The following is a 6000-nucleotide window of genomic DNA, read 5'->3' as shown; positions in this document are numbered from 1 at the left end:
TTTCTTTTGGGTGTGTTATGATTTAGATATAAGGTGTTTCCCCAAAGCTCATGTAGGAGACAATGCAAGAATTTTCAGAGATGGAATGACTTGGTTGTGAGAACCCTAACTTAATCAGCATTTTCATAATCAGTATGGATCAACCAGTGGTAACTGTAGGCAGGTAGGGATGGTTGGAGGAGGTGCATTACTGGAGGGTGTCTTTAGGGTTTATACTTTGTCCCTTGTGAGCAGTGCTCTCTCTTTCTCTGCTTCCTGGTGGCTATGTCCTGAGCTGCTTTCTTCCTCTATACTTTTTCACCCTGATGTTCTGCCTCACCTGGGGACCAGAGCTGTGTAAATTGGCCTTCAATGAACTGAGATCTCTGTATATAACTTCAGAAACTAGATTTCTATCATGTAAATTCATAGTTTTATACCTGAAAAGAATCTTAAATGTCACAATCCCTTTTTATTCAACAATTGCATTACATGAAACATGAAAAATTAAAATGATTTACTTAAATCATTCTAGGAAAATTAATTATTTCTATGTCTGCTAATAAACTATGTCACTTTGGGTATCAAAAGTCACCTATCTAACTACACATGTGTAATTATACCTATACCTGTAATTGTTACCTGTACCTGCACCCACATCTACACCTGTATCTATACCTATACAATAAATCTAATGTTGTCTATATTATGAAGGCTTTGAAGAATTGTCAACTGATGCCCTTTTCCAGACTCAATGAAGGGTTTGGGTCTGTGTGTAACACAACTAATTGTAGAACTGAATCTTTGTTGAACAAATATGTTGTCTTCAAATTATGTATTTGTATGGTTTAAAGATGGAGTGTACCCCAAAAAGTTCATATATGAGACAATGCAAGAAAGTATAGGGATTAAATGATTGGGTAATAGAATTTTAACCAGATCAGTGAATTAATTGCCTTAAATGGATTGAATGGGTGGTAACTATGGGCAAGTAGAGTGTGGCTAGAGGAGGAGGGACATTGGGGAACATACCTTTGGGGTTTATCTTTTTTTCTTCTGAGTGGAGCTCTCTCTGTCTTTCTGCTTTCTGGTGCCATACTTCCAGCTGCTTATCCTCCACCACAGGCTTCTGCCATGATGTTCAGTTTTATCTCAGGCTCTGAGGAATGAAGATGGATGTCTATGGACTAAGATCTCTATAACCATGAGCCCCAAATAAATTTTTCTCCTCTAAAATTGTTCTTGCAAGGTCTTTTGTTCATAGCAGTGGAAAAAGTTGACAAAGCAGTACTATTTCTCCCACCATACTCTTTTTATACATTGTGCTGCCTGTAATAACTATACTAAACATATTTTTAAAATTTATTATTATTATTATTATTATTTATTTTAGGGATGATGAGTCTTGCTATGTTGCCCATGTTGACCTTGAATTCCTGTGTTCAAAGAGTCTTACTGCCTCAACCTCCAAGTATCTGGGACTATAGACCCATGCTACCACACTTGGTTATGTTCATTGATTTTAAATGATTCATAATTGATGTAAATGATATAGTCACATGCCACAGGAACATCTGCATCTTAAAAACACTATTATAGGCCATACATCCGAAATTATAAGGCTTTCATTTTTCATGAGAAAAAGAAGCCTTCTTCAAAATCTTAGCATAATCCCCAAATCTGATCTTTACATTATTTAATAGATTAATCAATTCAAATTCAAAAGATCACTAATTTTATTTTTAGACATTCCTGAATATATATAAACTAAGATGAGGAGACCATTTGGTATTATGTAATTTTAGTACCCCAAAACATACATATACAAAATATATAGCCATCCATGCTAACACCAAAATACTAAAGAATGGTTTTAAAAATTCAAGTCACACTTTAGGAAAAGAAAACAAACTGGGAATAGTAAACCAAACAGCAATTTTCTGGCCCATTTGATTATAAAAGACTGAGAAATTAAACTGTGTAAACTAGAGAAAAGCTGACAGTACCTTAATTAAATTAATACTACTAGTGACACTCCGATAGTGTACTTGTCAGGGTATAAGTTTTTACAGCATCAAATAAAAGTGATAAACTTCCCCAAGGACCTAGTGTAAGTTCTTCTAGTGGGGATTATTTTATACAAAATTACTCATGGGGTGTCTCATTTAAATTACTTTGAATCAAAGTGAATGTGTTCTAAGCCAAAACATTTCTCCCACCTGCTGCACAGGCAAAGAAGAGGGAGAAAGGATTCTAGAAATTTTAACTGAAAAACACTGGCCAGAGCTGTTGTTTTGGAGTAAAAAACTTTCCTATTTTTTAAAGGTTTATATACAATGACTTAAAATATCTTGAAGGATACCATATCGCTGATATAAATATCAGAAAATGACTTTCAAAGTGACAAATCATTTTAAAACATCTATGGAAAGCTGTTATAGTTATCAGGATCCCATAGCAAGTTTTGCCACTTCAGAAAAAATCATACATGGTTGTAAATAGCTTAGTGGTAAAGCACTTGCCTAGCATGCCTGAGGTCCTGGGTTCAATCCCTAGCACTAAATTAACAAAATAAAGGTATTTTTGTGTCCATCTGAATCTAAAAAAAAATTTTTAAATAAAAAAAAATAAAAATATTACAGATGACTTGTAAGTTGAGAATTTTGATTTTCTGTCCATGGCCCTTCAGTTCTCTTGATAAATAGGGTCTAGGCTTGTCAAAACAGAATATGTCGGCCATAATCATGAATGCTCCTGAGCTTTGAGGAAAATGATTCTTATACAACCAAGTATTACTGTGACCCTTGTCCCTCACCACTGAGATGTGCTGGAACCGCTGGCAGTGTGAAGAGAGTAAGCCCAGGCAGTATGTCAGACTGATGAGATGACAAAACACTGTCAGGTGGGCTAGCTTTCAGACTCCAGAAACTTAGACTAAAGAAAGCTGACAGCTTTTACAACACATACTAGGTTCCCGCTGCTTCCCTGTGGTTACATGTTCATAACCTTAAAAGAGATAAATAGGGTCAAGCTATGCTGAAAGTTTATCTAGAAAGACATAGTTCAGAAGTGGGTTCACGAAGCTGAAGAATGTAAAATATTAAATATTTATAAAGAAGTTAGTGATTACGTTACTGTTTTAATAAGACTCCCCAGGATCCATCTGCTCTTAACACATGAGTTTCAATTGCTTTTGACTATAAAGAGAATTATTTGGTAAACTTCTTTTTAGTTAGGATCTCCCAAAGACTTCTTGATACTAATGCGTATACAAAAGCATTGCCTTAGTGCTTACCATTCCCTGCTAATATTATAGGGTTATCTAGTGAGCCCTTTCACAGTACCAGGTCCTGTGATAGAGAAGAAGAAAAAGGCAAACTGAAATTTTATAAAACATCTGCAATACCACTGATCCCAGCAGCTCCCGGAGGCTGCAGCAAGAGGATTGCAAGTTCAAAGCCAGCCTCAGGAACTTAGTGAGGTGTTGAGGAACTTAGAAAGACTCTGTCTCAAAATAATTATTGAAAAAAAAAGTAGAAAAAAAGGACGAGGGATATGCTTCAATGGCTAAACACACCTGTGTTAACAAAACAAAAAATCAGGAAGTCAAATCAGTCTAGTCAATCTTGTTTCCCTTTGTATGAGTCCCTCCCACTGGAAAACCTTCATCTGTTTTGCCACATAGATATCTATTTCTTTACTCCATCCATATGTCTAATTAAGTTTTTTTTAAAGAATGCTTTTGTTTATTTATTTATTTTAAACAGGAGGTTAAGCTTTTTGAGCATTAATTTCCAGTATATATAAAGAACTCAAAAAACAAATAACACAATCAGTAAATAGGCAAAGGAAGTGAACAGACACTTTCAGAAGAAAAAATACAAGTGTTTATAAATATATGAAAAAGGTTTATCTCTACCTTACCAGAGTTTTAGTAAAAAGATCAAAGAACATGCCATCTGCAGGCTCCTCAGATTCTCCCTTTGCTTCAACATTTTCTCCTCAGCTGGGTCAACAGTGGAGAGGGGCAGGACCTCCTGCTGATTTGGCACCAGATGCTGGAGCAGGTCCACCAACCCCAATATTGTAAATAAGACTCCCAAAGTTGACATTGGCCAGGGCCTTTGCAACAAACCAGGTCATAAAGGTCCAACATTTACAACAGCTGCTTTAATGAGGGCATTGATTTTATCCTCTATATTGGTAACCTCAGCTGTCCCAGATTAGGGAAGATTGGATACAGACCACTAGGAGACAGAGGCTATGCATGGTTCAGACTGCAGGACAGGTTGCTAGTCACAGGATGAAGTGAGGATCTTGGAAAGACCTAAAAACTTGGTAACAGTTGATGAAGGCAACAATGTTTAATAATTTTATAAAATGTGAAAATAAACTCCTATCTAGCCAATATAGGCTTTAAAATAACTTCAACCTCCACCACCCCTGAAAAAAATATATGACATCTAGAGATAGAAAGAGTTAGACACACTCCCTGAGCCTTTCAAATGGAAGAGTGTGTGGCTGGAATTCCATAGATCTAATACTAGATTATGAATTGCAGATTATATACATAGTAGCATCAAGATTTCTAACCTGTAGTAGGGAGATTCTCAGATCATCTCCTCTTCCCAGGGCACCCAGTCCTTTTGGTTATTCTTTCTTTCTGAAGTTGATATGGAAATTTTCCTCAGATTTATACAGAAATGGGCAAAATAAACCTTATTCTTTATGGATTTTTGTTTCTTTATGTGTCGACAATTACAAGTCCAGTGTCCCCATCAATTAATGGTTAAGACTATTTAAAATGGTATTTGGGAGCAAAAGAAAATGTAGGTCTGTCAAATTGTATAATGTGAAAACTAGAATCACATCTCTACCACCATCGTTCTACCCTTAGTTTAGAGATCACCAAAGACACCTAAATCAGGTGTCTCTTTTCATTTTCCTGCTTTCTTCCTTACACTTTCTCAATATGGTCATTGTCACTCTCTTCCTCTTTTCTGCCTCAGAATATATCTCTTCCTTTAAGGTTAGCTACTCTGTTGACACTCTTGTTTCTTTCCACCTGACTGCTGTTTTAAGATAACATTCTATCAACTCTTTTTTTTAATTTATTTTTTTACCTTTTCCAGCATGTCCTTCCTCCTGTCTTCACTTATGACTGGGTCTGCTTCTCCAAAAATATGACCCAATCCACAGATAAAACCACTTACTCATTCTTGTTTATTTCCTTCCCAGAAGACTTAAAACATTTTTTTTCTTTCTCACAGACAACTCCACCATAAAACCCCATCAGTAAGTATCCCAGGGTTTACTCTTTTACCTCCATGATGACTACCCCCACTTAAGTCACACTTATCTTTTTTGATCCTGATAGATTAAAAAATTACTTATGGGTTTCCTTGCTCTCTCCTTCTCCACTGATACCTATTTTCCACCCTACTGTCAGTTATTCTTTTAAAACAAAAGTAAATATTCACCCTAATGCTCAGAATCTCTGTCTCCTTTTTCATTTGATAATAAAATGTAATGACCATGTCCTGCATGATTTTACTCCCTGCTACCTCTATGATTCCATTGCCTTTCTTTCTCTCCCCACATGAACCACATCACAGCCTTTTTACTACTTTTCCTCAGCACGCTAAGTGCACATTCCCACTGGAAATTCTACTGAACTCTTTCCTGTGCCTGGGAAAAACCTCCTCTCTCTACTTTGTCCCTCTGATCACTACATTTTTTCTTCTGCCTTCTTCACTTCTATGTTTAGATGCCACACAACAGAGAGACTTCATCTTGCTTTGACTTCATCTCTCTCTCTATCTCTTTAAACTCATTTACCTTTTCCTCACTAAATATATTTCCTTTTGATATACTTACATATTTAAAGAGGTCCCATAAGATTTCAATTCATGTGAGCAGGATTCTGTTCATTGCTATAATTACAATAGTCGTTGGCACATGGTATGTGCTAAAAATATTTGTTGAATAAATAAATAAGTCTTTAACATTTACCTTGACCTT

The sequence above is a fragment of the Ictidomys tridecemlineatus genome, chromosome 3 (assembly GCF_052094955.1).
Source record: "Ictidomys tridecemlineatus isolate mIctTri1 chromosome 3, mIctTri1.hap1, whole genome shotgun sequence".
Taxonomy (NCBI): Eukaryota; Metazoa; Chordata; class Mammalia; order Rodentia; family Sciuridae; genus Ictidomys; species Ictidomys tridecemlineatus.
Note: the sequence above shows the minus strand (reverse complement) of the source record.